The sequence below is a fragment of the Martes martes genome, assembly GCF_963455335.1.
Source record: "Martes martes genome assembly, chromosome: 17".
In the NCBI taxonomy this organism is placed as follows: Eukaryota; Metazoa; Chordata; class Mammalia; order Carnivora; family Mustelidae; genus Martes; species Martes martes.
In genome coordinates this window covers 35,217,305-35,229,396 of record NC_137905.1, presented here as the reverse complement: position 1 = coordinate 35,229,396, position 12,092 = coordinate 35,217,305, and the positions used below count along the sequence as shown (strand labels likewise).

At 37.0% G+C, this 12,092-nt stretch overlaps 1 protein-coding gene across 1 annotated transcript in view; it reads right to left on the bottom strand.

Annotated features, from left to right (window-relative positions):
• The window catches only part of ITFG1 (integrin alpha FG-GAP repeat containing 1), a 316,107-nt gene that overhangs the window by 146,782 nt on the left and 157,233 nt on the right, over nucleotides 1–12,092 (bottom strand). The window lies entirely within an intron of this gene.

Here is a 12,092-nt window from a genome sequence, read left to right as displayed (position 1 = left end):
TATTGTAACATGTGTCAGAATTTCCTTCCTTTTTAATGGATATTCCATTATCCAGCATATTTGTTATCCATTCATCTGTTGATGTCACATGGGTTTCTTTCACTGTGGCTATTGTGCATAGTGCTGCTGTGAACATGGCATACAAATATTTACTGGAGTCCAATTCTTTTGGATACATACCCAGAAGAATTGCTAGATCATGTGGTAATTCTATTTTTAATTTTCTGAGGAACCACCATACTGTTTTCCACAGCAGCTGCAGCAATTTACATTCTCACCAGAAATGTACAAGTGTTCCAATTTCTCCACTTCCTCACCAAAATTTGTTCTTTTCTTATAAAATCACAGTCATTCTAACTTGTGTAAAGTGATATCTTATTATGGTTTTGATTCGCATTTCCCTAGTGTTTCATGATGTCAGGCATCTTTTCATGTGCTTATTTGGCCATCTGTATATTTTCTTTGGAGAAATGTTTATCCAAGTCCTTTGTCTGTCTTATGTTTTTATTGTTGTGTTAATGATTTGTTGCGAGTTTTTATATATTATAAATACTAACCTCTTATTTATGAGTTATAAATATTTTCTCACATTCTATAGGTAGCCTTTTCACTCTGTTGATAAGTGTCCTTTAACACACAAAAATTTGTAATTCTGATGCAGTTCATTAGTCTGTTTCTGCTTTTGTTGCCTGTGCTTTTGGTGTCATATCCAAGAAGTCATTGCCAAATTGACTTATGTTTGCATAGTGTTTTATAGTTTTAGCTCTTATCTTTAGGTTTTGATTAATTTTGAGTTAATTTTCGAATACAGTATAAGGTAAGGGGCCAATTTCTTTTTTCCTTCCTTCCTTCCTTCCTTCCTCTTTCTTTTTTTCTTTCTCTCTCTCTCTTTCTTTCTTTCACATGTGGGTATTGTTTTCCCAACACTATTTAACTGTCCTTTCCTTTGAATGGTCTTATCATCTTTGTTAAAAATGGTTTGACCATATATGTGAAGGTTTATTTCTAGACTTTCTATTCTATCCTGTTTGTCTGTCATTATGCCAGTAATATACTGTTCTGATTACTATGGTTTGTAAGTTTTGAAATCAGGAAGTCTGAGACCTACAACTTTGTTCTTATTTTTCAAGATCGTTTTGGCTATCCTACTTGGTTTTGAAAATTTAGTATTTTATTTTATTTTTAAAAGATTTGTTTTATTTTAAAGAGTGAGTGAGAGCATGGTGGGGGAGGGGCAGAGGGAATCTTAAGAAAACTGTGCACTGAGTGTGGAGCCCAAGGCAAGATCTCAATCTCATGACCCTGAGATCATGACCTAAGCCAAAACCAAGAGTCTGATAGCCAACTGACTGCGCCACCCAAGTGCCCCCAAAATTTAGTATCTTAAATACCATCCATCATCTCATATATGCTGTCATCTGTATTCAGTTCATTTTATGGCAACCTCAGTTTGCTCATCTATAACGTGGGGTAACAACAATTAGCTTACTGGGGTAGTAGTGAGGATTAAATGAAATATATTTAAATATCTTATCAAAGCACTTAGGACACATCATCAGTGCTCAGTAAAATTAACAATTATCATGAGAAAAATGTATCAATATACAACTTGTGGCAGAAAGAACATCGGTTACCCAAAAATGCCCACACTGTAATCCCCAGGACTTCTGAATATCTTAGCTTGTAAGGCAAAAAGAACTTCCAGAAGTGATCAAGTTAAGGATCTTGACATGTGGAGACTATCCGGTGTTATCTACGTGGGCCAAATGTAATTACAAGGGTTCTCAAGAGAGAGAGGCAAGAGATCAGAGTTAGAGCTAGAAGGACATGTGAGGTCAGAAGCAGAGAGGAAGAAGGTGATGTGATGTGGTATCATCAGCACTGCTGATGTGGGCCTTGGTAGAATGAGAACAGCTTCTAGAAGCTGAAGTGTGTCAAAGAATAAATTCTTGACTTGAGACTCCAGAAGAAACCAGACCTTGTAACACTTGGTTTTAGCTTTAAAGGACTCATATAGAAATTCTGACCTTCAGAATTGTTGCAGAAGAAATTTGTGTTGCTTTAGGCTATTAAATTTGGGAATCTGTCAGGGAATCAGAAGCTAATTTATTAGTAAGAAACTAACATATATTTTGATACCAGAGGTAGGGTGGTGCTTTAACAAATATCTAAAAATGTGAAAGTGGCTTTAAAATTGGGTAACTGGTAGAGGCCGGGACATGATTTTTAAAAAGCCTCCATTACCTTGAACAGACAGCTGTTTGTAAAAATATGGATGTTAAAGACTGATGGTGGGGTGCCTGGGTGGCTCAGTCTGTTAAGTGTTCAATTCTTGACTTTAGCTCAGGTCGTGATCTCAGGTCATGGGAATGAGCCCCATGTTAGGCTCTGCACCCAGTGTGGATTAACATTCACATCGGTAAAATACATAAAGTAGATTGCCCTCTCTAATGTATGTGGGCCTCATCCCATCAATTGAAGACCCGAATAAAAATGGCTGAGTAAGTGGGAACCCCTCCTGAACTAAAACATTGTTTTTTTCTGGCCTTTGGATTTGGATTAAAACATTGGCTCTTCTTGGGTCTTGAGCATGCAGAATTTTTTTTTTTTTAATATTTTATTTTTAAGTAATCCCTATACCCAATGTGGGGCTTGAACTTGCAGCCCTGAGATCAAGTCGAGCATGCCAGAATTGGAACTTACACTGAGTTTCCTAGTACTCAGGCCTTCAAACTAGGCCTGAAATGACATAAGGCTCTTTGAGTCTTGAGCTTGTAAACTGCCAATCATAGTATCTGTTAGCTTCCATTGTCACATGAGCCAATTACTTATAATTAATCAGTTTCTCACCATCTATTTATCTACACATATCTCATCGGTTCCATTTGTCTGGAGAACCCTAACACAAAGATACATGGCTCTGACCATGGAGGAATAGGCCATGAATCAAGGAATGTTGGCAACCTTGAGAATCTGGAGAAGGCAAGGAACAGATTCTTCCTTATAGCCTGCAGAGAGAAACAGCACTGAGAACACTCTGATGTTAGCCCAGTGAAACTGATTTTAGATTTCTGACCTGTAGATTTCTGACCTCCAGAATTGTAACAGAATAAATGTGTTTTTTATAAGATATTATGTTTGTGGTGATACACTAATACACAATACAATGTCATCTTGGTATCCTATAATATTGTGTCAGCCATCACCTGAAGCTTGGATATTTTAATAAAACATGGTCTATCTCTACACTGTGAAAGATTATTTGGCAACAAAAAGAAACACTATAGTAAGTGAAAGATGCCAAAAAAACCCATATATTGTATGAATTCATTTATGTCAAATGCCCAGAATAGGCAAATCTATAGAGACAGAAAGTAGTTTAGTGGTTGTCTATTGTTCCCTTGGGTTGGGGTGGGGAGTGGTAATGGCTTAGAGGTATTGCAGTTTCTCTGTGGGGAAATAAAAACATTCTAAAGTTGACTGTGGTGATGGATATACAATTCTTTGTTTATAAAAAGCCATTAAACTGAATACTTTAAAAGGTGAATTTTATGGTATGTATATTAGTAATGGTAGGAAACAATTATACATTTGTTAAAAAAAAAATGATGAAGGGGCGCCTGTGTGGCTCAGTCATTAAGCGTCTGCCTTCAGCTCAGGTCAGGATCCCAGGGTCCTGGGTCGGAGCCCCACATTGGGCTCTCTGCTCAACGGGAAGCCTCATTCTCCCTCTCCCACTCCCCCCGCTTGTGTTCCCTCTCTTGCTCTGTCTCTTTATGTCAAATAAATAAATAAAATCTTTAAAAAAATGATGAAGCAGTATAGAAGTATCCTCAAATCCTAGCAAAAAACAGAGTACCTCTAAGATATACCACATCTCTCTAGTCACAGATGTATGCAACTTCTTAAGCAGACACTGTGACCATTACAAAGTAGCTTTAGAAGACAGTATTCTTTCCTCATACAAATGTTTCAATGCTGACAGAAGAAACTAAATTTTAATTTCTCTGATATCTTTTTCAGGTGCAATGTACAATGTCGCCATCATCTAAACAGATGATAAATGTTTTCATAATAACTTTTTCTTCAAACAAATAAAGTCTGAATACCTATTTCATTATATTCTTTAACCACCTGTCAGATCATTTCAAAAGGAGGCAGATAAACTATGCCCACTTTCCCCATTGCCACTTTAATTAGAATTATTCTCTGTGTTCTTTAGAGAACCACAAGAGAAATAAATGTACATTTTCTGATACACATTTTGAAAAAATGGTATAATCCACTGATATAACTCACATATTATAAAATTCACCATTTTAAAGTGTATAATTAAGTGGTTTTAAGTATATTCACTCTTGTGTGCAATCATCACCACCATCTAATTCTAGAATATATCCATCACCCCAGAAAGAAACCCCATACCTATTAGCAGTCAGCCCCAATTCCTCTCTGCCCTCATCTGCTGATAACCACTAATCTTTTTTCTGTATCACAGATTTGTCTATTCTGGAAATTTTAAATAAATTGAAACATATATGCGGCCTTTGTGTTTGGCTTCATTAAATTAGTATAATGTTTTCAAGATTCATCCACATGATTCAGTATTTCTTTCCTGTTTTTAAATAAGTAATATTTCACTGTATATTTATCAATTCATCTGATGATGGGCATTTGGGTTGTTTCTACTTTTAATTCTTATGAATAATGCTTCCATATGTACATTTTGCTTATACATGTTTTCAACTCTGTTGCATATATATCCAAGAATAGGATTGCAGGATTCCATGGTAATTGTATATTCAATTTTTGAGGAACTGCTAGTGTTTTCCAAACCAGCTATATCATTTTACATTTCTGCCAGTAGTGTATGAGAGTCCCAATTTATCCACATCCTTGCCACATTTGTTACTTGAGTTTGGATTTTAGCTGTGTTAGTGGGGATGAAGTGGTATTTCATTATGGCTTTGATTTGTATTTCACTAATGACAAATGATGTTGGGCATCTTTTTAAGTGTTTTTGGTCATTTGTATAAGATTCACAGCTTGTTGTTAAGATGAAAAGTAAACAGTAACTTCTATTAGAACTCATGGATACTGTTAATATCTCAACTTAACTTCTTTTCTGTCTTACACAGTATGATACATATATAACACCTTCAACTATTGACATCACTTCCTTAGGGAAGTCTTCTCATTTGAATCCCTCTAGAATAGAAGAAATTGTCTTGCTGTACATTTTCATAATTTCTCGCACTATTCAATCACAGCACTTAACTTTTTAAAAGATTTATGCGGTTAGTCAGATTGAAACACCATAAGGATATGTATATGTCTTACTAAGTTCTATATCATCAGATTCTAGCGTAAGTGCTCCCTTCCAAGTATAGGAAAATTGTTGATACTCAGCACAATCAAATGGAAAGTTAAGTACACTGAATCCAGAACTAATTAATTAATCTATTCATTTCCACTACTAACTGAGTGATTTTAGCTAAGTCACATAACTGCTCTGAGCTCTAATCAATTCATAAATGAGGGAAATGGATGACATGATTTTAAGTTTCCTTTCAACCCTAAAAGGCCATGAGTCTAAATTTTTAAAAACTATAGGAAAACAGTTATATGCCTTTATAAAGGTAAATAAAACTTACGACTAGAGAGAACTCCTAAAAGACAATGGGAACAAAACACACAACAAAAGAAAACAATGCTCCTTAGACAATCCTCCTCCCTATATCAATAATAGTCAAAGGTGATTCTTGATATAGATTTTCACTGAAAGACAGTTGATTAAAATATTAATATATTACAGTATTACAGTAAAGGCAAACCTATAAATGCTTTAGTGAAATTTATAAGAGTAGAGAAGTCTGAATTTTGTCCTATAAAAAGTCATACCATGTTTCCCAAATATTTCAGTTAACAGAAGTATTACCAAGGAACAGACCTCTTCTTTAGTTATGATCTATATTTTTTTATATTTATTATTATTATTTTTAGCAATGCTAATGTCTAATATAATATATAATGAAAGGAGATTATATTCTACCCCAAATCTCAATATTGCAATTTCTAAATGTTATAAATTTAAACACTGCAAATATTTGCTTTAAGTAATAAAAAACTGTTACTAACAAATAAAGATTAAAATAAAGGCTTAGCTTAATAAAACATTTTGTAGTTTCCTCTTACATATATATTATCTTGTTTTGACAACTTCTCTGTAACATAGCTTAAGTATTTGCTTCATTTCACAGATGAGGAAATGATGACCTAAAGTCAGGATTCTAAAATAAATCTTTTTCATCAAATCTAATTCTTATCCCATGTGCCCTGCTCCTTTGCTGCCTGGTCTACATTTGATATGTTTGCATACTGTGGATATTGGGGATGAAGAATACACTTGGTCTGAATCAAGCCTCTCCTCTGTAAAAAACAAAACAGAACAAAACAAAACAAACAAAAAAACCAACCACAAAACAAAACATCCCTAGCTCTTAAAAATTCTATTGAGATTTAATTTAATGACAAAGATACAAAGACAATGGGTAACAATGCTAATATATATTTTCATTATCTATTTTTTATGACTGTACCTTTCCCTTTGCTAATGAAGAAAGTGAGAAAAGGTGATAGATTTACACAAAAAGATAGATCTTGCTTCCACAGACCTTGAATTTTTTTTTTCTTTAATTCATGTGTAACAACACTGAAAACAGTGACCCACTGTAGCATTTAATCTATCAGCCTTAAGAAAAAAAGGTTGCATATAGAGGATCTGCAAAGACTCAGAAAAATTTCAAGTTACTCCTTGAAATCAATAGAAGAAAATTTTTTGCTAATACTTTTTAATTCTCCCTCATTTTCCTTCGGAAACTGGCAAACCATTCTACCTTTAGGTAGAGTATCCAAACTGTCAGAGAGAATTTTGAGACTATTGTTTTCTTAGTAAATATGTTGTCTTTTGAGAAAGATTCCAATCTGACTAAGCCATTTAGATTTGAAAAAAATATTTATATTATATGCTTAGATTGATAGGTTTTAACTTACATATTTCAAATTTCTAACACATAAACATACTGGGCTTAGGAGTTGTGGTTCAAAGTTAGCCATCAGTTCTTTCCCTGACAATAACATGGTCAGAAGCTACCTAGCTGCTAACAGGTCTTTTGGAACTAAAGTCAACATTCATATTGTTGACAGGCTAGTTTAAATACAGGCTTCTTAATAAGGTTAGCTTGAGAGAGAAATGGGGAAGGAATGGTATTTCATGAAAACCTCACAAGAAATCTGTAGGGGAGGCATAACTATACTTATCTTATAGATTTGGAGATACATAGATACCTTGTTGACATACCTTGTTGAAGGAAACAACTCCTAAGTGGCACACTAGCATTTAAACTGGAATCCAAAGTCCATGGTTTTGTCTTTCTCTTCTAAGCTGCATTTAGAAATAAGCTTTTCTTTTAAACTTACGGGATATATAATGTAGTGAAAGAAGTGTATATTGTATTTCTTCTTTCATTAATATATCTGAACACAAGTACGTACCTAAGAGAGGTCTGAATCTAAGTCCTGCCTTGTTCATGGACAAACAGGAGAGTCATTTTCCATTCTGTCATCCTGAGAAATGGATTCCATAGTGCCATTAGTCTAATTCATATAGCTGGTAAGAATTACAAAAATAGGAGTTCAAAATTTTTCACGTTTCTGCTTTACGAAGGAGCACTGTTATTGTTCTTTAGAGATCATGAAACTGCGGCTCCTATTCTAGTAAGGAAGCTAATTTAAATGAAATAAAATGGATTTTTATAAATGTAATATACTTATATTATTCCCAGTACTCCTCCACCATTTATAAAAGTTAACTATATATGTTAATGATTCAACAACTAAAAAGCTTACTTTATAATGTATAGTTTAATGCAAAAATTGGCAATGGACTCATTGATTATATAGGAAAGGCTTATTGGAATTTATCTTGGTAGCAAAACTATGTAAGTAATGAAATTTATCATATAGTCTGTCTGGAAAGACAAGCATACACATTCATATATCATTCACCACTCTCTGTAATTAATGAAGTGTGCTGCTCTCTACATATAAAATGCTTATAAAAAATGATCCTCCTGGGGCACTTGGGTGGCTCAGTGGGGGTAAGCCTCTGCCTTTGGCTCGGGTCATGGTCTCGGGGTCCTGGGATCGAGCCTGGCATCGGGCTCTCTGCTCAGCAGGGAGCCTGCTTAACCCCTCTCTCTCTGCCTCTTTGCCTACTAGTGATCTCTCTCTCTCTCTATGTCAAATAAATAAATAAAATCTTAAAAAAAAGAAAATATTGATAAAAACGTTATGATAATATATACTCAATGGAATGTTACTCAGTAGAATGAAATCTTGCCATCTGCAATGGCATGGGTGGAGCTAGAATGTATAACGGTAAGTAATGTAAGTCAGTCAGAGAAAGACAAATACCATATGATTTTACTCAGATGTGGCATTTAAGAAACAAAACAAATGAGCAAAGAAAATGAAAGAGAGAGAGAAGAGAAGCCAGGAAACAAACTCTTAATTATGGAGAACAAACCGATGGTTACCAGAGGGAAGGGGAGGGGAGTAGGGAGAATAGGTAATGTGGATTAGGAAGGGCACTTGTGATGAGCACCAGCTGATGAATGGAGTTACTGAATTACTATATCATACACCTAAAACTAATAGAACACAGTATGTCAACTATACTGGGACTTAAAATGTAACAACAACAACAAAATAACTCACTAGGTTTAAAAAAAAAAAAAAAAAAGAACCTTATGACCAAAACATTAATTGTTTGGATATTCTTCTAAGGATGACTAATCATAGACTTAAAATGAATTTCAGATGCAATTCCTTGTTCTATTGAATAAAATTAATGTCCAGAATAAAATAATCTTACATTTCCTTGTTTTCATGTGCCACTACACCTTTAAAAGGAATAATACATTCAGTTCAGAGGTTTCATTTTACATTAAAATTGCTTCACACAGTGGGAGGAGCAAGATGGTGAAGTAGGAGACCCTGTTTCAACTGGCCCCCTAAAGTGAGCTAAATATCTACCAGAACACTCTGAACACCCATGAAATTAGCCCGAGATGTAAGATTATACACTTCTGGATCTCTTTGGTGGCAGAAGACAACAGTGGAGAGGTAACATGGAGTGGGAATGCTCAGACGGATATCGGAGGATAAGCAGAAGAGGGAGGGAGCCACCTGAAGTGACCCGTTGGAAAGTAATACCCCAATAAGAAAGTGACCTGTGGTTGGGGACCAGCATTAGCTTGGAGTCTGGTTGAAGGCATTCAAAAAGAGCAAAAGATCTGAAGGGGTTACTGGTGGAAACGGGCGGTCACGGGCCTAAGCCCACAGACCCAGGATGGCCACTGCCAGCGACCAACTGTGCCAGAGAGAGTGCAGCACAGCCTCCAGTCCACTGCTTGCACCACTGCTCAGCTGGGCGTAGTCCTGCCCACACGTGAGAACTTCTGGAGTGGGCGCCAGCTGGTGCTCTCTAGGCACACAGTCTCTTGCAATCTGCACACCCTGCACAACGGTGGACTGTGAGCACACTCCCGCCTGCACCTGAGACAGCTTGGTGTGGGTGCCACATGGCGCTCTTTAGGACCCCAGTCTCCTGCCACCAGCCAAGGGTCTGGATGCTCCCAGCCCTCACCTGGGAGAACCTGGCACGACTTGTGGTCGGGATTCCTTGGCCACAGCCATCTGCGATCTGCACAGCTATGGGCACTGAGCGTTCCCTGTGTAAGCCTGAAACCCAGACAGCGGTCCTGGCAAAGGCAATCACTGGAAGCGGGCTCCATGGACCAATATCGCTTGTGGTTTTAGCGACACGGGGGTGCAGAGACAAATGGGCACCTCAGGTGACCAATGAGGTAGTGGCTGGGGGTGCACAACACCTGTGGGAGGTTGTGCTGTTCAGAAAGTTTGCAGAGGGGGAGTCTGTGTGTTCTGGACCACCCAGAAGGGAGCAGACTGAGGCTTCTCTCTGAGGCAGAGGTCTGGGTGCAGTATGCTTCCCACTACACCTCCAAAAAGCTGCAAAAAGCCACCAGAGACGGCTCAGGCTCAGGATCCTGGGATCGAGTCCTGCATCGGGGCTCCTGGCTCCACAGGGAGCCTGCTTCTCTCTCTGCCTCTGCCTGCCACTCTGCCTGCTTGTGTGTCCTCACTCTTTCTCTCTGACAAATAAATAATTAGAATCTTAGAAAAAAAAAAAAGCCACCAAAGAACAAAAACCTCCAGGGAACAAAAGCCTGAAAAACCAGTCTCCACAGAGCCCTGGGGCAGGAGTACTCAACCCAAGCAAGACTGACTGAAAAACAATGTGGCAAGCCCCTCCCCCAGAAGGCAAGCCAAAAGAATGAGAGGACAACCACCACATGGTCCCCATAAAACTGTAAAACCCCAACATCAGGGGAAAATAATATATGAAGCTCCCGGTATTGCCCTAAAACCTGTATATTTCATAGATACGACTTTTATTTTTAATTTAGTCTCAGGATTCTAGTTCTTTTTAATTTTTTTAACTTATCATTAAAACTAGAGGTTTAATACAACATATTTATAACAACATTTTAACTTGAACTGTTTTCATACATATAGCTATGTTTTTTTTTCTTTTCTATTTTTTTAAATATACTTACAGATATAAACTTCAAGGTAATCCTCTTTCCATAATCAATACTACCCCTATATATAAACCAATTTTAATCACCCTTTATCTCTGGAAAGCTGAGTCCTTTACCAAAGATATCAAAATACAACTAGGAAGAACTAAAATAACTTTTCTCACCCACATTGAGGATTTATAACCACCCTCCCATCTTCTTCTTCTGTCAGTGTTTCTGTATATTTGTTTTTGTTCTGGTATTATATAAAACTTATCCTTGTGGTTCATTTTAGCTGGGTTCTTTTTTTCTTTATCTTTACCATTTACTTTTGTCGGTCTTTTTATTTGTCCGTTTTTATTTATATACCTTATAAATCTTACTTTTGGGGCTCATTCTGGCTGGTTTTCTCTTTTCTCTCTCTCTCTCTTTTTATCCTTTTTCTTTCTTTTTGGTGGTGACTTCTAATTGCTCTGAAACATTCCAGGGTGCACCTTGCCTGGATTGTGTTTGATATATTCAGTTATCCATCCCCTAAACCAGTTCTCATCAAAATGACTAGGAGGAGGAACACCCAACAGAGGAAAAATTAGGAGACTGTGCCCTCTCCATCAGAACTATTGGATATGGACATAAACAGTATGTCGGAAAGGGAATTTAGGGTAACAACTACCCAGGCAATGGCTAGGTTGGAGAAAACCTATAGTGACAACATAGAATCTCAAAGGGCAGAAGTGAGAGCCTATCTGGCAGAAGTTAAATTTGCTATCAGTGAGATCCATTCTAATCTAAATACTCTAAAGCTAGGGTAACTGAGGCAGAAGATAGAATTAGTGATCTAGAGGACAAAATGATGAGAAAAAGGATCAGGAGGAGGCCTGGTACAAACAGCTTAGAAGCCATGAAAACAGATTTAGGGAAATAAATGATGCCATGAAACATTCCGACGTCAGAATTATTGGGATCCCTGAGGGGGTGGAAAAAGATAGAAGACTAGAAGATAGAGGTGAACAAATTCTGAATGAAAAGTTTCCCAATCTGGGGAATGGAACCAGCATTCATGTCTTAGAGGCAGAAAGAATACCCCATAAGATCAAAGAATCTAGAAAGACCTCGAGACACTTAATTGTGAGACTGATGAATCACAATTTTAGAGAAGAGCTTCTGAGGGCAGCTAGGGGAAGAGATTCCTTATACACAGAGGAAGGTCCATCAGAATAACGTCAGACGTGTCCACAGAAACCTGGCAATCCAGAAAGACTGGCAAGACATATTCAGGGCACTAAATGAGAAGAACATGCTGCTGAGAATACTTTATCCAGCAAGGCTGACATTCAAAATGGATGGAGAGATAAAGAGCTTCCAAGACCAGAAGGTTTAAAAGAGTATGTGACGACCAAGCTGGCACTACAAGAAATATTAAGGGGG